This window comes from Mauremys reevesii, linkage group 3 (genome assembly GCF_016161935.1).
Source record: "Mauremys reevesii isolate NIE-2019 linkage group 3, ASM1616193v1, whole genome shotgun sequence".
Lineage (NCBI taxonomy): Eukaryota > Metazoa > Chordata > Testudines > Geoemydidae > Mauremys > Mauremys reevesii.
This window is the reverse complement of record NC_052625.1, coordinates 187,033,757-187,061,042: the sequence shown is the minus strand read 5'-3', so window position 1 is coordinate 187,061,042 and position 27,286 is coordinate 187,033,757. Positions and strand designations below refer to the sequence as shown.

The 27,286-nt window shown below is 43.7% G+C and overlaps 1 long non-coding RNA gene across 1 annotated transcript; it reads right to left on the bottom strand.

Annotated features, from left to right (window-relative positions):
- Positions 1-1,638: 1,638 nt before the first annotated feature.
- LOC120401890 lies at positions 1,639-6,226 on the bottom strand. Its single transcript, XR_005596814.1, has 3 exons — positions 6,094-6,226; positions 5,131-5,255; positions 1,639-2,103 (listed from the first exon to the last, which is right to left on the bottom strand). It is a non-coding gene; the product is annotated as an uncharacterized LOC120401890 (long non-coding RNA).
- Positions 6,227-27,286: the final 21,060 nt, after the last annotated feature.

Here is a 27,286-nt window from a genome sequence, read left to right as displayed (position 1 = left end):
TCTCCAGTGTCAGACATTCAAGCATGCCCACGCAAGCAAGTGTCTGGGACTCGGAAATCCAGAGGGGTGTACACTCCGGGGTGGGGTAAATGGTGGCAGTGTAAATGCCAGTTAGATAAGTTTCATTTATTACTGTATAGTATATTTGTTAATTGATTTTCATTCAGCTGATGCCTGTGGATTTAAATTAGTAGTGACATTTAATCTTACCCTGTTTTTTAAGTTTTTAAGTAAAATATGTGAACTCTAATTGAAGTATATTGGATGTATATTATTTATAATTGGTATTTTTGAATTAGACCCATGCCACAGATGATTGATTCTTATTGGAATAGGTTAATTCCTGGAGGTTCTCAAGGCACACTGCTGAGTGTATACAGGGGCCAGCCAGGTGGAGGCACTACCAATTTTAAATTCCTTTAGGGACTGCAGCAGTGGGGTGGATAGAGGATTCCCACCTATCCAACATCACCACTGGGATACTCAGGATTTTCTTTAATGTCAACAACATCAGGTGCCCAGGCACAAAGGAGAGCGTTGCCTGCTCCCAAGTAACCCAGGAAGGAAAGTGTGTGTGTGTGTGGGGGGGGGGTTTACACATGGTCCTTATCAGTTTCACTGCTGCCCACCACTTAATAGAAGCTGTGAAACATTTCACCACTGCTCTCCAGTGGTGGGCAGCAGTGAAAATGACAAGAATTGTGTCAGGTTCACTCAAAAGCTGCCAAGGCTTCCAGGGTCTGCAGCTCTGGGGCAATGGTCCCCAGAGCTCCCCAACCAGCTGGTGCGTCAGGCAGGCTGACTCTAGGGGCAGCTGGCTCACCAGTGTGTGGGAGCCATGTAGCCTGGGAAGCCAGCTGACTCAGGAGTGTGGAAACCCTGGAGTCCCCTGCCCAGGGCACTCCACATGGTGGGGCTGCTTCAGAACCTGATCCTGAGAGTTTGTCCCACCCAGATATTCCAGGGTTGCTGCAGAGCTGTACTTCGCAGGGGTGTTGTGAGGTGCCTGGATTCTACCCTGCTGGGGCCATAGGAATACCTGGAGAGATGATGGTTTTCATTTCTTGTTCTAAACACCTGTATTCTGTTTGAACAGCACACGGTATCAGTTGCCATATTTTGCCCTAGAAGTAGTTGCATTTCAGCCATGGTCTGCATGGGTGAAATGACTCTTGCAAGTATATAGCTCAAATTAGTTGTAAGTGTGCCACAGTATATAGAATAAATGTAAGTCATAAATCATCACAATGACCGTTGGAAAATACACAAGTACCCCAGAAATTGTAGGCTACTCTGTCAGAGTGCCTGAGACAGGTCCAGTGATCAGCATCATATGGTACATACAGGATGCATAAATCTGTAGGGCCGCCTCTACATGAAAAATATTCCTGTAAACTTTGGCTTAATAAATTTGCCTATGATATCAAGCAACTTTCTTCCCGAAAACAATTGTGTTGGTAATTCACGTAAACGTCTATTATTCTTGGAGTGCAGCTTTAACAAAAGCCAGTTTGTCTAAATTTTGCTGCTTTCATATTTTTATTGCAGAAATTACACAAAAATATTTGGCTTGTTTAACTGTAGCTTGACAATACAGTGTATATTGCTGAAAATGTGTCACTGCATTAGTCTTACAAAAATAAGCTTTCACAGGGATTTTTCCTTGTGCACTGGCCTTTTGCTAGTTCATACTGGGAAGAGAGTTTATGTGTCTGAAACTTGTCTAATACAATACCAATTATTTTAGTCTAGTGCCAGTGTCTTAAGAGTATCACACATGACTAATCAATACATACGTCTGAATCTGAATCCTTCTATTGCAGTTGGCCACCTTAGGGCACTAGCAAGGCTCCACCATCCACAGACTATCGTGCTGTTTGCTGGAATATCTACCTTGTTGTTTCTGTAACTTTTTGATGATGATAGGGTATTGGCCTATTGCTCAACACCCAACCTGGAGGACCAGAGGGCTGCTGTTTGATTGGTCTCTGCACTTTGATTTGTCCGCCATGGGTTGCCCTACCAGGAGTTAAAATCCTGCTGGCATACCTCTTGGGTCATCGAAACACCACAAGCCTTCCCACCGACTCAATGTGCAGTCCCCTAGAGAAGGACAGATTGATACAAACAGTGATAGATTGCAATATACTGTACTATTAGCATCTGTAGAATCACAGATTGTAAAGCTAGTCTGAGCTCCTGCATAATACAGGACATAAAATTTCACCCAGTGATTCCTGCATCCACCCTTATGGTTCAGTTGGAGTACATTTTTAGACCTTCTGTCCTGATGAAAAGACTTCAAATGATGGTGAATCTACCACATCTTTTGGTAAAGTAAATTGATCCAATGGTTTAATTAACTCAATGTTTAAAAAAAAATGCCCCTGATTTTTAGTTGGAATATATCTAGCTTCAGATGGACTAGATGGACCTTCAGATGGACTAGATGACCTCTTCCAGCTCTAATCTTCTGTGATTCTATGATTCAGATGTGTAAAAGCACAGAGTAAGGGTGGGGTACGAGGCACAAGTTTTATGAAAAATGGTTGACCATATGAAAACTGGGAGGCAAAGGGTATAAAATATGTTCTTCTCTAGATGAAGGGTTAGGAGCTATTTGGCAGGGAAGAAGAGATGAGTGCTGAGATGGGACTTGAAAAGAATCAGGGAGCTAAGGACCAGTGCTAGGAGGTTCTGATCATTGATATGGAGTGAAAGATGTCTCTACAGCCCGGTGCTGAGGGTCAGGGATTGAGGCTACAAAGAATTCTGGTGTTTGCTATTTCACTTCTCTGCATTCCTCAGACTTTTGTCCTGCAATGATCCATTTAAATGGGATGTATACAGCCCAGTAAGACAGCAGATTTAATAGCTCTGCACATGGATGGAATGTGAAAGAGCTAAGGCACCTGTAGCTGGTTTGAGGAATTAGATTCTGATCTGGCAAAGGGAGACAGCTCTCTGGTTTTATAAACCGGATTTGTCAAATCAGAATAGATCCTTGATCTGTCCAGTCCAGTGTCCCACTGCAGCAGCAGGCCATACCTCAGGCTTCAGAGGAAGGCAAAGAGCATCCCTGATATATTGCATCTAGTCAGCTGCACAGTGCTGTATATGAGGAACAAGTGTTAACCAGCGGTGAAATGTTTTTTTTGGTTTTTTTTTTAAAAAAAAAAGAGAAGTGGGCAAACTGACCAAATTTGGAATTTAGCTCAGAAGCGGATAAACTCAGTTAACCAGAGTGTACCCTTGACTGCTGGTTCATACCCTGGAGCATGAAGTCCCATTTTATTTATGGTAGTTGCCAGTACTTCAAGGACAGATATAGGTCATGTAATTATCCTTCCCTTTATACAATCAAGCAACTATGTCTGACTTATTGACTGCCTTTGAGCAGAGAACTCAATGAACTGTTGTGATAAATGGACCTACAAATTTACTCTAATTGTGAGCTCAATTGTAAAAGGTATGTGAAAGGTCATAAAATGACACAATAACCTATAACAAATGCTGATGGGGAAAAGGTATGAAAGGGAGACAAACTGGATTACTGTAAACAAAAAGTCCCGCTGATATAACTCATGGATAGAGGGAAATTGACCAAATTCACAGTCCGTGAGGTCAATTTCACAGTCATGAGATTAAAAAAATGGGAAATGTCATATCATCAGCTATTTAAATCTGAAATGTCACGGTGTTGTAATTGTAGGGGTCCTGACCCAAAAAGGAGTTGTGGGGTGGTTGCAAGGTTATTGTAGGGGGGGTTGTGGTACTGTTACCCTTTTTTTGGATGTTGCTGGCGGTGGTTCTGCCTTCAGAGCTGGAGAGCAGTGGCTGGTGGCCGGGAGCCCAGCTTCGAAGGCAGAGCTGTTGCCCGCAGCAGTGCAGAAGTAAGAATGGCCTGGTATTGCCACCCTTAGTTCTGTGCTGCTGCTGTGGGGGTGCTGCCTTCAGAGCTGGGCGCCTGGCCAACAGCCACCGCTCTCCAGTCACCCAGCTCTGAAGGCAGCACAGAAGTAAGGCTGGCAATACCACGACCCCCCTAAAATAACCTTGCAACCTCCTTTTGAGTCAGGCCCCCCAATTTGAGAAACGCTGGTATCCCCTGTGAAATCTGTATTGTATAAGGTAAAAGCAAACACAAGATCAGATTTCATGGGGGAGACCAGATTTCACGGTCTGTGATGCGTTTTCCATGGCCATGGATTTGGTAGGGCCCTACTCATGGACTGTGTTGAAATCATGCTTGCGAAAAACAGAGGTGGAACTATAGAAATTAATGAACCCAAATTGGTGTGTTTGAATATTAAGCCTAATTGGTGGACAAATAATAAAGGGAAGGGCTATTCCATCCATCACTCCCTTTGTGAGGTAAAGATGGAAGAACAGACAGAGGCTACTGGAGTGAGCTTCCCCATCAAGGCTGCCACCCTCATGTCTCCTGGAACCCACAACCTTCTTTGTCCTAATCTGGAGGGATGTCCTGACCAGATGGGCCAAAGGGAGGGTCTCGGATAACATCACCACTTCGACTAGCTCCAGCTGAATCCCAAACATCATGTGAGATAAAATGGGATCAGACTTTAACAGCAGCAGCAACAACCACAACTCCAGCCTATCTCAACTAGCTTCTTTTCTTGTCCCCAAAAAGACAGTTATTACCATCGTTGATACAGTCTCTTAAATGGTCAAACAAGGGGGTGGGTTTTTCCTTCTTAAAAACTCACTCCAGTTAAAGGGAAAGGGAGCAAGTAACATTGTTAAAATGAAAGCCTTACTTAATACTTTACACTTCAAATGTTTTCACTGTTTTTTCCCTTTTCTGTATTTTTAATAAATAGAATAATTTTAATGGAGTGTTTGCCATGGAGCTAAGCAGGCTGAGCTCTCTGTATACCAAACCTTGTTTAACACTGTTTAATGCTGGACAATAACTGGGTTCTGTTAACACATTTGGCCCACTTATTCCATCTAAACTGATACACCAGGGCTCACTGCATGCTGTGTGAAATAGTGTTTCCTTCCTGACCCTGAGCAAAATCAAGCCCCAACTGAATAATGAAAAGGGAAGCTCAGAAGTTTACAAGAGCCCTAAGAGGTTCTGTTATTGATTGCCAGATACTGCACCTGACTACTGGGGCTATGGCAGATGACCCAAGAAACACAGTAGACTCAGTTTCCTGATTCAGTTGCAGACTCTCTCTGATTGATTTATCACAGCCAAAGAATGGCATCCATGCAGTTTAGCTCTTCTGTAAAGCAAAATAGGGTCTGTGAGGTTAATTGATGTATCTGAGGTTTTATTACTTCTCCCATTTCCTTCCATTCTTTTGCTCATACAGTGTTTTCTTCTAGGTTAAATACTGGTGGCGGCTAAGTGTTCCTTTCCCAGCCACACTGAGAAAACACTTGGTAGAAAAATCAGATTTTCCATGGTTAGTAAATCCTGATCTGTTGCACTAGGTGGCAGCCTCTGATCACATGACACCTACTGTGAGCCAGTGACTAGTATGCTGTTTGCATGGGGCATAACAGCGGGCGGAGAGCCTATCTCCCCGATGCACCAAAAACAAGAGCCAGAGAGATTTATATCCAAAGATGGTATGCAAGTAATTATCAAATGTAAAACAGACTTCAGCACAGTGCGCTGATGAATGAGAGAATTACATTGAAAAAGAGGAATGGGAGGGTTTCTATCAGAATGTCTATGGGATATGTGCTCAGCTATGGAAAGAATGAGAATACAAACTACTTAGCACTTCTTCCTTTGTCCCTTATACGGTCAATACATGTAAAACTGAATTAACTGTGAACTCTTGAACAGATGGGTTCACATTCAGTCTCCTATCCCAGAACTGTCCTGCAACAGAAAGCTTCTCATTCTTCTTTGGAAGCTCTGTTTAAGCATAACAAACTGCATGTATGTGCATCCAAACAGCATGCCTGTCTGTGGGGATAGCAACGCAGGATCTTCAGCTCTAAAAACCTAGACTGCTACAGCCAGAGCTAAGGAAGAATTCTGCTAACTGTAAGTAGGAGACTATTACAGTTGCTAGGGGATAGCCATTAGCAGGAGACATCCAATAATACCTAGCTCTTTTGATCAGTAGATCTCAAAGTGCTTTACCAAAGAGGCAATTGTCCTTCTCCCCATTTACAGAGGGGGAAACTGAGGCACAGAGGTGCAGCAACTTGCCCAAGGTCACCCAGCAAACCAGTGGCAGAGCAGGGAATAAATCAGAGGTATCTTGAGTCTTAGTCCAGTGCTCCAGCCACTAGGTCTCACACATTAAGACTAATGTATAGAACAGGGGATTCTAACTGGCATGGGTGCCGTCTTACAGAGAAGTGATCTATTACAGAATGTTGAATGCTTCAGGTTTGTGATGCAATGAAAACCATTGTTGGCTATACAGAAGCTCTCTGCTAAAAGAGTGGAGACTTCCAATAGAACAAAAATCAGAGACTTCTGTGGGACTTCAGTGGGAGCAGGATTGAGCACATATCTTGCGAGATGTTCCATGATGATTAATGGCAATGGGTAGGTTTAGACTGCAATCACTGGGTGTGGCTGCTGCACAACCCGACACATCCTAGCTAGCTGAGGTACTGGCGCACTGAAGTTGCTTTCAGCATGGGCTAGCCCTGCAAGTAATTTACCCAGAGTTCTGGGAGGGCTTGTACAGCTCACATTCAAGCTCAGTTTTCCTGTCTTTTGTAAGGTAGCCTGCTCATAGTTACCTAATCATCATACTGGAGCATCTGGATCCAGGATTTTGGGGTGTTTGGATCTGGGTTTGAATCCAGATCCAACCTTGAAATGGGCCTTTCTGTATAATGAACAGAACTAAAAGCCTGGATCTAACCTCTCCCTGTACTTTAGTCAAGGTCATAACTTTGTGAACTTCACTTCTAGAGAGGAAGCAGTTCTCTAATAATCAAGTAGTAATTTAAAAAAAAAAAAATCAGCAGGTGCTGGCTAATCCTGACACATGTGGTTCTGCCATGTGTTTATTTGAAGATCCCACATCTAAAAAATGCAACTTTTCTTTTTATTCATTGCCAGTGTTGCACTGTGTTTCCTGTTTCATGTACGTTTAAGTGCAAATCAGCTCTTTCCAGCCTGTAGCTGCTGTTCCTACTGATTCAGTGGTCTTGAAGCATGTAAGTAATTTTGTCTGTACCTGTCACCATTTGATCCCTCAACCCACATCACTTGCTGCATGTGCCACTGAAATCACATCCATTGTTTAATTTCTTCAGTGATAAAAATATTGAGCTAAAGTATCATTTACTCCTTGAAAACCGGCTTTTCCAAAACCTATGTTTGATGTTGCAAGCTTGGGCTGACAAATAAAACCACAGGTAGAGAAGATAAAGTTACAGACACTTTGCCAGGTGAGGAGCGAACTTTGGAAAGGCGGGGGGAACAGCTATCCTCTTCACTGCCTCCATCTTTCTTGACTTGTAGAAGAAAGATGGAAATCTGAAATTGAGTAGGGGCTAGGCAAGGTTCATAGAATGGGTGGTTCTCCATTATTACTTGCTGAGTGTAAAGGGGCCGTAAACTCGGTGGATTTCAACTTCTCTAGATGATGTAGAGCCAGCTGGAGAACTGTTTGCACTCCTGATTGTTCTCAGCTAATGCTTAGGCCTCTGGGGGCTATTGCAGCTAGCTGTAAGATAGAGCAGCTTCATGGCTGCTCTAAAATATATCAGGGGTCTGGCAGGCCCATGGGCTGCCCCAGAATATGGGGAGGTGCAAAGTGTAGTTCAGACAGTCAGGGACAGAATGTTTTCTAGTTCATCCAGTTTTGGCCATGTGGGCTCAATTTTGGCCACATGGACTAAAAATTGTAATAAAATTTGCATAACATTTGCATAAGACTCCAAAGTAAATGCCCTCCTATGTAATCCAATGGAATCCATCAATTTTATCCCACATGTTTCTGAATGTGACATCAATGTTATCTCTGCAGTTTCCTCCTTGCTTCATCAATTTTCTATTAATACACCTCTTCTCCCTCCACCCCAGTCCATCCATTCTTCCTATCGCTTCCCTTGGTTGATCAATTTTGCCACTTCCCCCAATCAGTTGATTTGACCTCTCTCCTCAGCTGTTCACTCTCCTTTCCTCCAGTACCTTAGTAGTCTATTTTTCCTGTTATGATCTGCTGCTGAAGAGGAGTCTCTTACCTCTTCCCAGCAGAAAGGGCTGGAAAGGCACAGCCAGGGTCTAGGAAGGTGTTCCAGGCATAGGGGTGGAATATATAAAGCCAGTAAAAAGTATGTGAGTGAATCACATTGCCACCTATTGGTTGGCCCACAGTGGGTGAAAATGGGCCCTAGTACTGCAAATAACCTATGAGGGAGCAGAGGGGGGTGTACATTCTAGCCTGAGATTTGCAAGGGAGTGTGTGTGTGTGTGTGTGTGTGATTCATCTGCTCTTGTTTGTTTTTATTTCAGAGGGTTCCATTTAAAAAAAAAAAAGGCCAGAGAGGTAGGAGTGTGAGAGAGACCTGAGCAGCTTGGGCCGACATATGTCCATAAAGAGGGAAATAGCCTGATTCTTTTTCTAGCCTATGTTTATAATGTGTCTCGCTCCATCAGATCAGGAGCAATCTGCCACCCTAGGTGAAGCCTGAGCTGGTAGCTGACTGCAACAGGTGTATTCCCCTCGTTAATGCTTAATTGTTTCCAATGGCAGTTCCACCAGTTGCCATGCAGCTTCCACTGGAATCTGCTGGGTCTGGAGCTCGCTCAGCAAGTGCCTCAGCTCAATCGCTTGTTTTTAGATTTGTCTGCAAAAAGAAATCCTAGAAAAAATTAACATTTCTGAGAGTGATGGTTGTTTGCTATTTCATTTCAACTTTATATGAAATATTTAGGTTGGCTACAGCGGGGCTGCCAGGTGGCTAAACATGCCGAATGAGTGCGGTCAGTGCTTGGGACGTGCACTAGGGCTGAAGGCATCCAAAAAATTACTTCTGACCTCCCTTTGGTTTGCCAATCACTGCAGACTGCTGTTACATCATATTCTGCAACAGCCAATAATAAATTTAATAGGATTTGGGGATGGAAAAGACCTGTTAGGTCATCCGGCCTATTCTGCCTCCCCCCCCCCCCACACTCCCCAAAGCATAGCCTGTGACTATTCCCTACCGCATATTTTCTAGTGCTTTGTCTAGTCTTACTTGAAATGACCCAAGTGAGGGGGCTGCCAGCACTTCCCTCTGGGAGTCTATTCCACATTCTAATGGCCTTCATTGTTTAGTGTTTCCTGCTATTCAGCCTAAAATGTCCCTTTGGTTTCTTTTATCCCATTACTCCTAGTTTATACCCACTTGCACCATCTCAGCAACTCCTCTCCTTCTCTCTTGTTTGTAATGGTACTTTGTGCTTCTAGCTCAGAGTCTAAAAGAGCTCTGCAAAGGTGACTGCTCTTTCCTTTTGCACAGAATGAGGGTAACTGGGACACTGAAGTTAAGGGGTTCTGCTGAAATATTTACAGTGAGTGATGATGAGAACCAGGAATAGATCCCAGATCTCTTGTCTCTTTGTCCTCCTTTTCTAGCCATTTGGCACACTGCTAACTTAAGTATACTTATGTTTAAAGGCCCAAACTTGCCTTTCCAGTCAAGGTTACATTCACAGAGTTGTGGATGAGTGACAAAGAGAAGGAAGAGTTTAGAACTGTGCTTAGTTCTCTTTAGAAACTGAGTTTTCTTTCTAATCACCATTATCTCTTGCTTTCACCTTTCTCCCTTGCCCAAACCTCTTATCACTGTTTGTAGCTAGGAAGGCCCGGATCACAACTTCCATCCTGTCGTGTTTCTCAGCAAGAAACTGTCTGAGAGGGAAAGCCACTGGTCCATCAGTGAAAAAGAATGTTACGCCATTGTGTATGCCCTGGAAAAGCTACGCCCATACGTTTGGGGCCGGCAGTTCCAGCTACAAACTGACCATGCTGCGCTAAAGTGGCTTCACACTAACAAGGGAAACAACAAGAAACTTCTCCGTTGGAGCTTAGCTCTCCAAGACTTTGACTTTGACATTCAACACATTTCAGGAGCTTCCAACAAAGTTGCTGATGCACTCTCTCGTGAAAGTTTCCCAGAATCAAGTGGCTAAAAAGTGTTCTTAACATGTTTTCATGCTTAGTAGTCTATGTAATAGTGCATGTGTTTTATTACTCTGGTTGTTTTACAGTTCTAGGAGGAAATCACCGCCAGTGGATCCCACTGTTGGCGATTTGGGGGGCGTGTCATAAATAGTTAGTTAAGGGTTAAGTTTCCACCTGTAAAGGGTTAACACATAGTACCTGTGAACACCTGACCTGAGGACCAATCAGGGAAGAGAATTTAAAATTCCTAGGAGGGAACTTTTTCTCTCTGTTCGTGTGTGTGTTGTTCTTAGCCGTTTGGAGTTACAAGGGTCCAAATGTTTAATCAAGTCTTCTACAAGTTCCATATTTCTGAACTAATTTCTTCTAGTCAAGATAGTGAGTATTAGAAAGGTACTTTGTGTCCTCATCTAGTAATCCTATGTTTGCAATTCTGTGTGTTTGTTATTGATTATTCTTAATTCTGCCTGTATTGTTTGTACTGAGAAGGAGAGAAGATTCTCTCCAGAACTTAGCAAGGTTATACCCTATGAGTGTCCAGCTTGGACTCATAGAGATTGTGTATTTTCTTGTTTTTCTTTTAATAAATTCTTTCTATAAAGATTTGATTAAATCCCTTCTACTGTGGATACAGGGGGAGGGGGCTAAGAAACTCTCGGTGGTGAGACAAGCTTATCTCCGGGCGGGGGGGGGGAGGGTTCTCCCTCTGTGAGTTGATCTGTGTTTCCCCAGGGAACGTATTTGGAAAGAGGAGGGGGGGAAACAGGGGTGTCCCGGCCCACGTAATTGACCGGGTGGTGGCAGCCAAAAGGAGACCTACCCTAGGATTTTAGGGTGGGGGGATACATGCCTTTGGTGCATTTGTTTTGCTTCTGTCCTGGGTTGCTGAGAGCGTCCCATAATTATGGAATGACTATACTAGTGAACACACACATTGCCAGTTTGTTCTGTCTAGATAATCTTACAAACCAAATTCCTGGTGGCAAACAGACTCAGTGGTAGTCTGAATCCAGATCCGAGCTTCGCAGCTGGACCTTGTCTCTCTGATAACTTGAACCCAGCCCCCCGATCCAAACAGCATTAATCTTTGTTGAATATTAGATATGGATATTGAGGCTTGAGCCCATATGCAGTCCAAGGTTGTTGCTCATATGCCCTGTATTAAGTGCATATAATGCATTCTAATAGGCCTTTCAGATGACTCTTACTAACTTTTAGATGTTCTGAGGCTTATTGAATGAAATCAAATAAGTGTATCTAACCTACTGCAGTTCTAGATAAAACTTCTATTAATTTTGCTTTAAAGCAATCTTACATGCCATAGGCCTGACCTGTGAGATCCCTTGCAGATCAGGCCCATAGAAAATGGAGATGGAAAAGACGTACAAAATAAGACTTGTTTGTTCCTCTGCCAATACAAAATTGTTCCTTATGGTATATTTTCCAGTGCTTTGTCCAGACTGGTCCTGTTTTTTAAATGATTCATATGATAGGGTTTTCTCCAGTTCTATTGGTGACTGGCTGTTTTCCAGAAAAATCTTTGGAACATTTTTTTTTCTTATTTCGACTTTGTATCTTTTGGATCCATGCAGAATTTTAAGGGCTGCAATTTGTACTGAATATTCATAGATTGTGATCACCTAGTCTGACCTCTTGTATAACACAGGCCATAGAACTTCCCCTGAATAATCCTAAAACGTATCTTTTTAGAAAGACATCCGGTCTTGATTTAAACACTGTCTGTGATGCAGAATCTACCACGACTGTGGGTAAGTTGTTCCAGTGCTTAATTTTTCTTACCGTTTTAAAAATTTACACCTTGTTTCCAATATGAACTTGTCTACCTTCAACTTCCAGCTACTGGCTCATGTTCTACCTTTCTCTACTAGACTGAAGAGCCCATTATTAAATATTTGTTCCTTATGTAGGTACTTGTAGACTGGTGATCATGTCACCCCATAACCTTCTCTTTGTTAAGCTAAACAAATTGAGGCAGTTGATTCATTGAGTACAGAGAAAGGTTCTTGGGCTTTGTCCTGGCTTCTCTAGGCAGACAAATCCCCAAAAGAAGCCAATCGGAGTTTTGCTTGAGTGAGGAGCATGGCGCTGGGCCTTCGAAGTGAAACTTCTCTATGAAGGACAGATGTGGATTAGCTTGAAAACACCTTTGCATTGACAGCTGTGGTAAGGCTAGGGCTTATATTCTAACTCTTGAACTCTGTAGCTGGCGACTGAGATTTCTTTCTTATTTAATTTACACTGACAGTTTGAATTTCAGGGGAGGATGCTGGACTAGAACCAAAGAGTGTTGGCCAAATAATAGCGAAAGAGCTATACTGCCTGGGCGCATTGCGATGAGCTGTGCCTTTTGCCTTATCATTCTGTGTCATAAACACTTCGATTATTTACTACTACAGAATGTTCTTTCTCCTTTGTAACTTGTTGCTGGCTTGCTCTTTTGTTTGAAGTCTTGGATGCTGATGTTCATAATCGCGCTCTCTCGCCTTTAGAATAGCTTACATAGAGAAAGACAGGAGGGCACGCAAGAAGGCGGCCCTGCCAGACTATGGCCTCCTCCGACAGCCACGGCATAGCACGTGCCCCAGGTTCCCCTCTTAGGTAACCCCAGAAACTCCATGCAAGTTATCCTCTCGTGCATCAGCGTGGTTTATTGCCAAAACATCAGTCAAATAGTCCCCAGAAAAAGTCCCAAACATTTCCCACATGCAGTATCTATAGTCCTTAGAGTCCCACTCTTCCTGGTGGGCACCCCCACCGGCTTCTCTGCTGGGAGTCCTTCCCTATCACACTTAGGTGTCTTCTGCCACATGTAGGTTCCTTGTGGGTCCTCTTCTGTCCCTCTTCCAGGCCAGCCACCCCAGCCTTTCCAGCTGGAGGGTAACCCCACTCTTCCCAACAGGAATCCCCACAGCCTCTCTTCTGAGAGCATCTTGACCAAGGGAGTATCTCTCATTCCACCCAGCCCTCTTGCTGTTTCCCTGGGGGCAGCTCTCTGGTGTGGAGACATCCACGGGCAAGCGCTTCCATTGCTATCCTGCCTTCAGCCCTCCCCAGCCGTTGGCTTCAGCTCTCCGGCAGCAGGCACCTCCCTGTGCTGCTGCTCCTGCCTTCAGTCCTGTCCATCCCTAGCTCTCTGGCTTGGGGAAGTCAGCCAGCAACCCCCTCTTGCTGCTCTCCTTGCCCCAGGACCCACCTCCACTGGCTTCCTGATAATTCCACCTTCTTTCCCAAGAGTGCTGGCAGAGAGATTTCTGCAGTTGTTCCCAGAGCCCTCCTCCAGTATCCTGACTTTTCTTGACTGATTCTCACTGGCTCCCTGTTTTCCCCAGGCCTCTCTTTTAAGCCTAACTGAGGTCAGCTGACTAGGTGCATTGGCCTTGTTCTCACTTAAAGGACCAGATCATGGGTTCTCAGTGGGGTGGGGGTGGGAACATCAAACTTTCTAGGGGAGTATGGCAAGCCAGGCCAAATTAGACAGCTGACCTTAGCATGGTGGTCATGCTGGTGCATCAAGCAGATCCCCAGATGTTTCACAGAGCATTCCCCCACCCCCTCCCCACCAGGAGAGCTGTGACTGGCCTGTGGTGCTGTCGGTCACTGCAGCTCTAGGGACCATGGGGCTCTCCCTGCTGAACCATGTGGGCTTGTGGCAGGGAGCGCCAACCTAGGTGAGCAGAGAGGGCCCACTGGAAGGAGTGGGGCATGGAATGGGGAACCTCCCCAGGGGAATTACCTACATATGACCATCGTCCTCCTTTCCCTCCCCTCCTGCTCTCTGCTCTCTCTGAACCTTCCACTCTCTTTACAGGCAGGGGCCATGGATGTATGATTGGTTGGAGAAGGCACTGGGAGGTCACTGAAAGCTAGGACACTATTAGATGATTTGGGGGCAATACAGTGTGTGTGGGGGCGTTGTCAAGTGGCTTGGATGAGCATAGAGGGTGGGAGGCACTGACAGGTGATATGGGGGTGAGCATGGTGGTTGGGGCATTGCTGGTTGGGGGGGGGGGAACTTCCAAGTGGTTGGACATGGGGGACACTGCTGGGAGGTATAGGAAATGATCACAACAAATGCTCCCTAAATAGACTTATTTTTTTACATTTTAACCTTCAAAAAATCTAAGAGATTCCAGGCCTAAGCAGCCCCTGAGCCTCCACTGAAAGTTGCCTCACCCAATCCGAATCAGAAATGGTCTCTTTGCTCTCCATCAGGACTTGGGAGGGCTCCAAGTAAAACAAATAAAACCTAAAACAAAACACACAGAAACAAGGAAGCTAAAAATGGGGCGTGATTCAAAAGAGGTTGAGGGAAAAGCTGTCCCAAATTGTATCTTCTCCTTTTGCGGTTCCGTATGCCTCTCTTCCTCCCATTTCGGACCTCCTGGCCCACAGGTGAGGGTGCGCGTTATGCCGCCAGGAAGTGTGGCACACACAGGTGCAGCTTAGGCAGATGGCGCCTTTAAACCACCTTTGCTCAGAGGATTCTGGTGTGGGGCTGAAATGGCTCCTCCAGTGTAACTAGAGCAGTTCCTTGGGCTGCCTGAAGTTACTGCAGCCCAGTGTGGCCTGCTGACAGGGCAGGGCCTGTCATGCTTTTCCAGCACTCCTGCTAGCCCAGGGGTTCCCAAACTGGGGGTTGGGACCCCTCCGGGAGTCACAAAGTTATTACATGGGGGGGGGTCGTGAGCTGTCAACCTCCACCCCAAACTCTGCTTCACCTCCAGCATTTATAATGGTGTTAAATATATAAAAAGGTATTTTTAATATATAAGGGGGGGGGGTCACACTCAGAGACTTGCTTTGTGAAAGGAGTCACCAGTACAAAAGTCTGAGAACCCCTGTGCTAGCCTAAGGCTTGTGAAGAGATGGGCTAGGGCAGTCTACAGCTATCCTATGCAGTGCTTATGCTGTGGAAATCCTCTTCCAGCCAGTTATAGGTGGCTTTTATGTCTCCTGCACAACAAGGTATTGGCATACTGGGGCCACAGGAGAGGTGGGGAATTACTCTTTTTATCTTTTCCCTTCAAGATTAAATCATATCTGTCCTTCAGGCTTCTATTGCTCTATTCCAGCCCACCATTTCCCCTCCTTTTCTTAGTTTTTCCTCAGGTCCCCTCTCTCTTTCCATCCTCCCCTCAGGCCCTGTCCCCTATCTCTCACTTTCCCATTGCATAAGTTTTCCTCTCCAGGCTCCCACTCTTCAATTCCCAGATTCTAAGGCCAGAAGGAACCATTCTGATCTTTCAGTCTGACCTACTGCATAACACAGGTCAGAGAACATCAAGTGCTTCCTGTCAAGCCCATAGCATATGCTTGAGCTCAAGCATATTTTTTAAACAGCCATCTCACTCTGATATAAAGACTTCCAGTGATGAGGCATCCACCACCTCCCTAGCTAAGTTGTCCCAATAATTAATTATGTTCACTATTACAAATTGGGGCTTGCATTTTTTGTCTAAATTTGTCTAGCTTGAATTTCCAGCATTGGATCTTGCTATGCCTTTATCTGCTAGACTAAAGAGCTCTGTGCAATCTGACATCTTCTCCCCATCAATCACAGTGGTGGCTGGAATTTTCCATTGCTAATCAGCTGATTTACTTAATAGAATGCTCTGCCTCTGCTGCCTCCTCTGCCTCAGGGAGGGCACTGAAAATAAGAATCCTGCTGGCCCAGCAACAAAGAAAGATCAGGATGGTGCTGATGGTTTTGTCATCCTGAAAGGTATGGAGGAGAAAAGCAACCTTTCGAAATCAAGTCTGTGGCAGTTATTAATCTGCTACTGGGGACTGGGACTTTATTGTCTGAAGGACAATCAGTAGTGGAAAGAGAGATTTGTGAGACAATTGGCAGAGAGAGAGAGAGATGGTGGCTGAAAGAGGCCACTAGGGCTGTGTAGAGGGAGCAAAGTGTGGGGTAAGGAGAGTCCTGTAGTGGACACTCATGGAAAGTGGGAACAAAATCTGAAGGAGACAGTTAGGGAGTGATCATAGAAGTAGGACAGGAGCCTGAAGACAGAGTCATGAAAGAGGACAAGATTTGATTCCTCTGCCTCAGTGGCCAATAGGACCCAGGGCCGGCTCCAGACCCCAGCGTGCCAAGCGCGCGCTTGGGGCGGTATTTTCCCAGCAGGGCGGCAGCCGGCTCCGGCGGACCTTCCGCAGTCATGCCTGCGGGAGGTCCACCGGAGCCACGGGACCAGTGGACCTCCCGCAGGTATGACTGCGGTGGGTTTGCTGGTCCCGCTGCTCGGGTGGACCTCCCGCAGGTGTGCCTGCGGATGCTCCACCGGAGCCGCGGGACCAGCGGAACCTCCGCAGGCACATCTGCAAGAGGTTCCCCTGGAGCCGCGGACCGGCGACCGCCACAGCGCGCCACCCTGCTTGGGGCGGCAGGATTCCTAGAGCCGCCCCTATTAGGACCTGTCTCTACTAAGGGTATGGCTACACTTGCAGCCGTACAGTGCTGCTGCGGGAGCGCTCCCGCGGCAGCGCTTTGAAGTGTGAGTGTGATCGCGGCACCAGCGCTGGGAGAGAGCTCTCCCAGCGCTGCAGGTACTCCAGCTCCCTGTGGGGATTAGCCGCGCTCCCAGCGCTGGGGCAGTGTTTACACTGGTGCTTTGCAGCGCTGTAACTTGCTGCACTCAGGGGGGTGTTTTTTCACACCCCTGAGCGAGAAAGTTGCAGCGCTGTAAAGCGCCAGTGTAGCCAAGGCCTAAGAGCCCTGCATATACCTACCCATCCCGCAGCCACAGCTTCAACTTTGCAGGACTGACTGACAGCTACAGGTGGGCCTTAGGTTCAGGTAGGGATAGGGAGCTCTGCATGTTTTATGTCACATGAAAAATGTGGGGCCAGGTCTGCTGTCTCTTGGCACAGTAGATTGCCAGATTTCACACACCATTGCAAGATAAATTGTACTCTGTGATTAACCTTAGAAAGAGAGCTGGGTTTTCATTGGCATTGTTATTTACTTTTAATTAAATGAGTGGTACAGCCTAATTTTCCGCCCCCCCTTTTCTTTTAGCCAACTGCAACACAGCTTGTCTTATCAAATGAGATCTAGCAGTGCTTCCCTTTACTGTATGTAGTTTCAGGGATCACTACATATGGTTCTCATTCTTTTTCAGATAGAACAGCTGGAGACTGGAATAATTTGTCAGTCGATATTGGCACCTACTTCTGCCTTGTTTCAGAAGTAGTAACCATGCGGGCCTACAAATGTGACTATAGAGACATTTCTAGCAGGTGACATTTACATACTTCTACTTAGGGTACACTTAATCTGTGTTTGTATGGTATTACTTACATAGGTAGGTAAAATGTGTGAAGTATCACAATGAACTGCTGTCCTAGAAACTTCCTAACCCTGTTCAGTTACTAGGGCTTTTATTATGTGGAGGAAAAGATCATGTAGCAACCTGTATCGGGTTTAATAGGAGTAAAATTATGATTATAAATACTTTGGTCTGAAAATATAATGCACCATCACCAGATAATTTGCTGAATAAAGGAGGTATTCATGCAATGTTGATTGAAATGGAAAACTGACCACAAAATAAACAACATGAATTCTGACACAAATTAACCAAAGCAAGATGATTAGAAATAGAGGTTGGAAATTGGCATAGAGGGACTTACTTTAACTCTGTCCATACTGTGGGTTACTCTCAGGTTGTAGGTTGTATTTTGGTCCTGCAGCACATTTAATAAAAATTGGATGAGGTAGATGTTCCATCTCCTGGACCAACTGTGGCAAAACATTCACAACTGAAACTACCTATCCATTTGGAATTCTTGTGTTTTTTCCACACACACAAGGAGCAATAGCACACTTCCGAGCTAGATTTTAGATATGCAGTTGTGGTGTAGCTGTGCTGATCCCTGGATATTAGAGAGACAAGGTGGCTGAAGTACTATCTTTTATTGGACCAACTTCCGTTGGTGAGAGAGACAAGCTTTCAAGCTCTCCTGTGTAAGCTCAAAAGTGTCTTTCTCACCAACAGAAGTTGGTCTAATAAAAGATAGTTCTTCAACCCATCTTGTCTCTCTGATGTTTAGATTAAGGCAAAGAGCAAATATAAAGTCACCATGAGGGAAGTGTATGTGTGTGTGTGTGTGTGTGTGTGTAGCTTCTGTGTACACATAGCAGCAACTCTGAACACAACAGCTGATGTCCCTACATCCCAGCAGAGTTCTTAGAAGTCTTAAAGATGCTGTACACAGAGGGAAGAAAAAAAGACATTACAGTCTCAAAACTACAGTACATGTACCAAAGATGTCCCTTCTGCTGGCAGACCAGCACAACCTGAGTCTGCTGTGCTTTGGGGAAAGATAAAAAGTTCTCACTAGTTAAGTATTTTGTAGGCAGGCAAGAAATAATTCCTGTTCCAACGGGCTTACAATACACACTGGCAAATTTTAGAGAAATTTTTACTGTAGTTTTGAAGTTATGAATGTTTAAATGTAGCAGCGTCAGCCATGCACATTAGAATATTCCTATGTGAGGTGGGGGAATACAGATGTATTGGGATGACTTAGTTAAGGATATCCAATTTCATTTGCAAAGCCATCTGAACTAATAAGATTAACAAGTATCACCTCAATTTCAAATAATTTATACATTTTTCTGGTGAAAACAATGGAGACTGCAAGCTCCTCAGGCTGAATATCTCCATATCAAGAAATGTGCAAAGTCGGCTAGGGATAGCTAAATTACAAATAGCTCTGTTAGGGCTAATGGGCCTTTTTCATAGAAGGAGAATTATGACTTCTACCTTCTAGAACACTGGCGCTTATAAGTGCCCCAAGAAAAATAACTTCATAATTCTATGTTGATTAAGAACTGCCACAATTTAAACGCAAGAATTCCTATCCTTCATTAGTGCAATACCAAGGTTGAAATTTCATTGCCCCGGAAGTTAGAAAATTCCCAAAGCTAAGGTTGCTGCTGCCGCATTAATTCTGCTGCTTGTACCTACATAGTATTTTCTGTTTTTGTTTTCTCTATGAAGTGTAAGTGTTGTTAGTTTATAATCAAAATACAGGCTATATAACATAGCCAAGCTAATGCTTACATAAGAAACAGCCTGAATGCTCAGAGGATTATCGAAGATAGATTAACAGATTTTTAGGGCCAAAAGGGGCTACTGGGATAGTTTCACTGACTTCCTGCATAATACAATTCCACCTATTATTCTGTAGCTGAGGGAATTCTTCTTTTCTATCCTATAAGTGAACACTCCCAAGCCCAATGACTTCTAGTTGAATTACTAGAGCATGCCTCTCTTAGAAAGATTGCCAATCTCTGTTTAAAAACTTCGTGATGATGAATTTACCACTTTCCTTGGTTATCTGTTCAATATTAATTTCGCGCGCTCTCTCAATTAGGAAGTGGTGTCTTTATTTCCAGCCTAAGTTTTTCTACCTTCAACTTTCAGCCATGATAGTCCATTAGTATCAGCCATTTTGTAGTGTATAAAGAATCTATGATTATTGTCTCTGACTAAATACACTGAACTTAAGTCTCTCAGTGTGAGGAATGGTGGGGTTTTTTTCAGTCCCTTTCCAACTTTGCAACATCCATTTTAAAATTTGGACATTAGTGATGGACGTGGTATTGCAGTAGTGGTTTTACGGAAGCCCTATGAAGAGGTAATATCACATTTAAACAGCCTTTCAGAAATAAGGGACCTAAGTGACCCTGGTTCAGTTAGCACATTATTGAACTGTTATTTCCATTCTACATTATCTGAGTTTAAGATTGGATTTCCTTCACATTTGTCCAATACGACTAATGGTCATATATAACAGGGTGCACAACCCTTTGCCAGAGAGGTAGAGGGTTAAAGAGCTACTCTGGACTCAGACAGCCCCACCCCACCTGCATGCATGAATGGACTGGAGGAGGAGCTTAAAAAGAGAAAAGAACAGTCCTATACCAGGCAGCCAGTGGAGGTGAATAGACCTACACTCCCTCAGACAGAACAAGTCCAGCTAGACAAGAGATGGCCCTGAACCATGAGGGTCAAGTTCCTGAGACCTCGTCATTGCAAAGGGCTGGAGCCTCCTTCTTGACTATAGTGCTAATCTTTGACAGACTCTTTATATGTCCTTGAAAGGGGTGAACGTGAATATGTGATCGGGCTGAGTCATGAGAGGGTGTGGACCATCTCAGGGCCAGAGCGGCTGTTGCCAGGAAAGAAGACAGCCTGCTATGCCTACATCCAGCCCCAAGAGCACTTGCGGTGAAACAAGAAATAACTTAAAAAAATAATGGAAAACTATCAACATTACTTACAATGAACAGTAATTATTGATAGAACTTGGAAATATTTGAAGAAAATCAGAACAATCCCAAGATTATGATCAGGATCACCTGAAAAAAGCAAAGACAGACAGACATTTCAGCCAGAGAGATGATTGCTAAATATTAGGAACAAAATAAACAAAGGGGCGTACTTTCCAAACTGAGTTTCCTTTCCATAAGATCGTGGTTCTTTCTTGGAAAACTCTTTGAAATGAAATTATGGGTGGGTTATAACATTGTAATTAACTCATGTCATCACTGTTTATAACATGGAGTTATTTTTAAATGGCTACTCCTGCTTTTTTGCCTCTGTACCAGTCCTGGGAAGTGATTGATGTAGCAGTTTCCTGTGATCTCCAGCCTATTGTTGCTGTGTCAATCTTCTGGCTGTATAAATCACTGCAGTTAATGAAGGTCACTTCATGGCAGAATTCACTTCATCCAGCAAAAGTAAATAAAGCTTCTCACTACTCTACCAATGAGTAGAGGTGCTTACATTGGAGCAGAACTGAGCATGTAAATATACACTGTCTTGAAAATAATGGGAATAGCCAACTGGACTGCCTCCATGTGAATGCATCAGAAAGAAATGGTAACATTCCATTGTTTCACTTGTGCCTAGGTCTTTAATGATTGCCTGATATGCTGAGGAAAAAGTAATCACAATATACAGTTATTAGGAACAACTTCACATGTGGGGAGCAATTATAGCATGGAATAACATTGGCTTAATGGTAACAGACCACAGCCAAGAGCTCTGATTACCAGTGAGCTAATGGGCAAAGTCCTATCTAGATGAGAAATAGAATCAAATTTGCAGCCTGGCCTCCATATTTGTCAATCCAAAATTACAGATACAGTTGTATGCACAGGTGTCTCCATATTTCTGTGCACCAATTTAGGTCACTTAGATGCTAAGTCTCTGATTGCACCTGCACATGGGCATCTCAAATAACTTAAACTCCAGGTACAAATAAGTGGTTGCAAATCTGTGTCCATAATTATTTACACTCATGAAACTGGAGGTCAGTTGCTGAAGGTCTGTCCCTTAAGGTGTAAGAAGCTAGCTGCTTTTCCATATAGATGCAATAGTTATCCCTTAAAAACAACATATATCCATCTCCTGTTCCTGCAGCTCCCATTGGCTGGGAACGGCGAACTGCGGCCACTGGAAGCTGTGGGCGACCGTGCCTGTGGACAGTCAATGTAAACAGTCTCATGACCCACCAGCGGATTATCCTGACAAGCCGCAGGTTGCCAACCACTGGCATCGTCCGTCAACTGTTAGAATCCAGCTTGAGAAAGTAGAATGTGTTCCCCTTTGCATATTTCTGATTTGGTTTACATTCTCTCTAAACCTCCAGAGGTCCAGAATTCTACAGCAGAATGACTCTCACTCTGGAAAATAGGACTACACCATTGGCATCCTACAGTATCCTTAAATGCCTGGCTTTTCACCTCTGAAACCAATTCAAAATGTTTCAGAGCACTCCCTGGAATTATTCCAGTCCACATATCTGACTTCATATACTCCCATTTCTGCATGTTTTATATTTCATTTTGGCTCTTCTTGCTCTTCTCATGACTTTTGTTAATTCTCTTACTTGTGTTGCCCCATCTGACAGAATGGACATTACTTATATAAAATGAGGACAGTTGCAGCATTTTGTGCCATGTTTATACTAGTATTTCTGAATACATCATTCGGTGTGCTTACATTCCAGAGCTCAGGATGAGGCCCCAGGGATACTCACTATTGCTGCAAAGCCTCTTTCACCTGTACAATTGCCAGGCTGCACAGTAACAATATAGTATATTATTTTTGTCTATTCCAAAGTAGCAAGTTTCAGTTTTACGTTTGCATGCTATAATGAGCAATTTAAATATGCTTATACCTTTAAAATAGTTTCTTCAAGCTTGGCTTGTTCCTTAGATCTCACTGACAGCTAACAGAGACAGTTTAAAGAGAATGAATTCTGTTTTTCTAGTTGTGTCCACAGAATATTTGATTGAAACTTATGGATAAAGTATTCAATTAGGGGGATTTTTACTTGAACTTTCTGGGCTAGGATCAAGCATGGAAAATTATAGTCAAAGCAGTTTGTTTCAGAAGGCTATGAGTAACTGCAAAGGGGTGTAATGAATGGTGTAACTCATCCTTAACTATAGTTTTTGTGATGTGCATGTGTGTCCTGTCTGTCTGCATATCTAGCTATGTGACATACCACAACAATGTAAGCAAGATGACATAGTCAAGCCAATTCTTTTGGAAATGTAACTTGGTATTCAGATGCCATAAATCTATTGTGTGCCCAGTTTACACTAGATACTGTACTTAATGCCAATTTGAGAGACAGCTTGTAGTACATTGACAATGCTTCATATTCTATTGTCAATTTATTGAAGGAATCTCATTTGATGTGAAGACATTCCATGATGTATGCTCTGTTTAAGGTGTTGTCAGTCTTTTTTCCCCTTTCTCCACTGAGACTGGTAGAATAAATTCTCTCTCCCTCCCACCCCCCAAAAAACCCCAAAAAACCAAACCCCCACTTTCTACCCCGATAAAAGACTAGGAGTGCTGGTATGATCCAGTTGAAATCAATTGCAAAATCCCCATGGACTTCAGTGTTGCCTTGCCTCAAAAGGAAAATAAGCCTGATCCGAATCCTACTGTAGTCAAAAGAAAGGCTCCCAATGACTTCAGCGGGCTTTGGATTGGGCTCAGAGTGAGGCTGTTCAGTCTACTGCAACATAAGGATATTCAGTCCACTCCAGCGTTTACAGGGATATTGCATTCACGCTTTTCCTTCTTTGAAAAATAAGCCTGCTCTGAATTAGCAAAGTTTCTATAAATTGCTTTTCACGAAGTATTTAGATCTGTTGGCAACCTCTCTTATTCATGTTCCTATTATAATACTGTTTTACAGTGTGTGGTTAATTTTGAATCATTACAAGAACAAATCAACACTGAACAATAATCTGGAAATGTAAATTCTGGTTTATATATTCCAGTCCTATGGACCTTGATTTTAATAAACTTATACTTGCTCTTTGCGGCAGAAAAGCACAAAAGAGGGATGGGCAGGTTATAACTGAAACCTGGTTCTGATTCTGACCTATATGTTTTTAAAAAAATGCCAAGATTGATTCTGATTAAAGTTTCAAAACATTAGTAATGTAGAAAAGGTGCCTAGATGTTCCTTTATACTTTTAACCTCCACCGTTGCAGTTTTAAGTTGTTTTTCTAAAACATGTTGAGCCAAATTCTGCTTCTAGTTGCACCAGTGTAAATTCAGAGTGACTTTACTGAAGTCAGCAGTTACTCTGAATTTACCAGTGTTAACAAGAGCAGAATTTGGCCTGTTTTCTCTCTCTCTCTCTTTCTCAACCCAATGCCTTCTCATACCCCCAAACAAAAAGTGTAATTAGTAGAACTGACAATTCCACTTTGTGGCTGATATTGAGGTTTTGAAATTTGTTTTGGTTCCACATTGGAACCAAATCAAATCTTGGAATGTTTTCATGAAATTGAATTGTTTCAAAATGTCTGGTTTTGAATGGAAAGGGTCAGGTTTTGGTTAGTTTCTCTCTCTCATCAGAAGTGACCAGAGAGCCTGCCATGGATCTCCGAAACCTTCCAGTTGAAAACGTTGTAGAAATGGATACATCTGAACCAAATGTTTCAGCTTTGACAAAAATACATTTCATTAAAATGTTCTGACAATCTCCAGTGATTAGCTTAAAGGTGCTGAAGTGCACACCTCACAGATGCAATCGGTAAAAATCAAAGAACTCACCAGTGGAGAGAAGCTTCATTCGCATGTCTTAACACCCAAACACACTCAGACTCCTCACCTCTACAACAAACTCCCTTGCATTTCCAGCATGTAACTGATTGCAATGCGCACACCCAGTTTCTCCAAATCATGCTGAAAAGCACAATCCTATCTCTGGTCAGAGCTAGACTAAGTTTTGCTTTCTGTAGACAGATGTGCACTGTCAAAGTATGTAACATGCTTTATTTACACATGGGAAACAGTATGAAATCAGTTAAGGTTGTGCATTTCAGTGTGGTTTAGAAAAGTGCTGGGCTGTGCAGTGGGGGCAGGAGGAGAAGTAGAGTATGGTGCTCTGCAACCTACTATGTCTGCCCTGAGGTACTGGCACATACAGTTCTCCTCATGCTGCTGTTGCCAGGAAGCACCAGGGAGAACATAACAATGGCCATACTGGGTCAGACCAAAGGTCCATCCAGCCCAGTATCCTGTCTACCAACAGTGACCAATGCCAGAGGGAATGAACCTAACAGGTAATGATCAAGTGATCTCCTGCCATCCATCTCCACCCTCTGACAAACAGATGCTAGGGACACCATTCCTTACCCATCCTGGCTAATAGCCATTAATGGACTTAACCAGTTCTCTTTTAAACCCTGTTTTAGTCCTAAGCCTTCACAACCTCCTCAGGCAAGGAGTTCCACAGGTTGACTGTGTACTGTGTGAAGAAGAACTTACTTTTATTTGTTTTAAACCTGCTGCCCATTAATTTCATTTGGGGGTCCCTAGTTCTTATATTATGGGAACAAGTAAATAACTTTTCCTTGTTTACTTTCTCCACACTCATGATTTTATATACCATCATATCTGCCCTTAGTCTCTTTTCCAAGCTGAAAAGTCCTAGCCTCGTTAATATAGGACCTATTCCAAACCCCTAATCATTTTAGTTCATATAATCATAGAATATCAGGGTTGGAAGGGACCTCAGGAGGTCATCTAGTCCAACCCTCTACTCAAAGCAGGACCAATCCCCAATTTTTGCCACAGATCCCTAAATGGCCCCCTCAAGTATTGAGCTCACAACCCTGGGTATAACAGGCCAATGCTCAAACCCCTGAGCTATCCCTCCCCCTCAGTTGTCCTTTTCTAATGCCAGTATACTTTTTTGAGATGAGGAGCCACATCTTGACTATTGAGTACAGATGTGGTGTGTACCATGGATTTATATAAGGGCAAGAAGATATTCTCCGTCTTATTCTCTATCTCTTTTTGAATGATTCCTAACATCCTGTTTTCTTTTTTGACTGCCACCGCACACTGCGTGGACATCTTCAGAGAACTATCCACGATGACTCCAAGATCACTTTCCTGATTAGTTGTAGCTAAATTAGCCCCCATCATATTGTATGTATAGTTGGGGTTATTTTTTCCAATAGCCAAGACAGCAGTTCCGGGAGAGTCCTTTAAACACTCGTGCTTCAGCACAGAGGCAACACTGGGCTCCACCCTGCCCCAGGCTCCCCACACAGCCACCATTTTCCCTTCCCCGGCACCATCACACATCTTTTCTCAACCTCTCCCTGCCTCACCATGGCTCTGCTCATCCCTCTCATGCTGTCTTCTGTGTAAGATGGGGGTGCTCGGCACCTATAAATCAGGCCATTGGTTTGCTTTCTGGGGTTCTGATGCATTCCTTCTTGTTCGTAGATGTTGTTCCCTTTTCTTGGCACAGGGGAGACCAGATGGGGCACTCGCCATTTGTCATTCCCTTTCAGATTAATCAGTGTTTTAAAAAGACCAGATTCTGCCATGTTTCATGGGGCTGTTTGTAGAGGAAGGTGCTACTCTGTATGCAATATGGGCATTAGAACCCACACTGGTGCAGAGTGACGTCATTTATGATGATATAGCACCTTCCATCCAAGCATTTCAAAGTGCTTTACAAGTATGGAGGAATTAAGCCTCACAACAGCCCTGTGAGGTATGTAGCCATCGTATTTTAGATGGGGAATGGCGGCATTCAGAAATAAAGTGACTTCTCTGAGGCCTTGTCTACGTGATGCATTAGTCCACACTAGAGGGTGGTTAATGTGTTTGTGCACTAACTGGCTCCCTATTGTGTGTTAATGTAGTTCCGTTTCAAACAGTATTACATTCATGTGCCCTAAGGAACTTTTAGGGTATGTCTGCACTGCAATTAGACGCCCATGGTTGGCCCATGTCAGCTGACTTGGGCTGGCATGTTTAACTGTGGTGTAGATGTCTGGGTTGAGATTGCAGCCTGAGCTCACCTCACAGTGTCCTAGAGGCCAGGCTTCAGCCCAAGCCCGAATGTCCACACTGCAGTTAAACAGTCCCTTAGCCTGAGCCCTGTGGGCCCAAGTCAGCTGGCATAGGCCAGCTGTGGTTTTTAAATGCAGTGCAGACATATCCTCTGTGGGCCACGTGGGCTGGGTCATGTGCACTATGGTTTACATCCCTCTGTTTCGGACTGAGGCACCATGTAGATAAGCCCTGAGGTCATGAACAAATAGGAAGAGGACTCAGGACTAGGAATGGACAGAGTTGTTTTAACAAAGTCAATATATGCCCCCTACTTAAGGCTGCTTGAAAATTTTCCATTGAAATGGTTTTTGATGGAATATTGGGTTTCTATTTAAACTTCTTTTTTTGAGAAAAGTGTTTGCTTTCCATGCAAAGTGTTGTATTTTTGTTGAGATCTTTTCAGTCAAAGTCAAAATTTTCCACAGAAAATGTTAAATTTTCTCCCCTTCCCCCCACCCCCCCATTTTCATCAAAACTTTCCCTGGAAACCTCCCTGCCATTTTCTAATCAGCTCTACCTGTCATGCTCCACAGATGATGTAAGTATCATGATTGTCCTCTTTGAGCTAATCTGTATTGTGCTTGCCCATTTCACACATTGGTGAACAGCCTGGAACCTTATTCTTGCCATCTGATGTCTTGTATAGTTTTAGAATGCTGGTTTAGTGAGATTTGAAATACCTCAAATCTCTCGAACCTCTGGTTGCAATCCTGGCATGATCAACACAG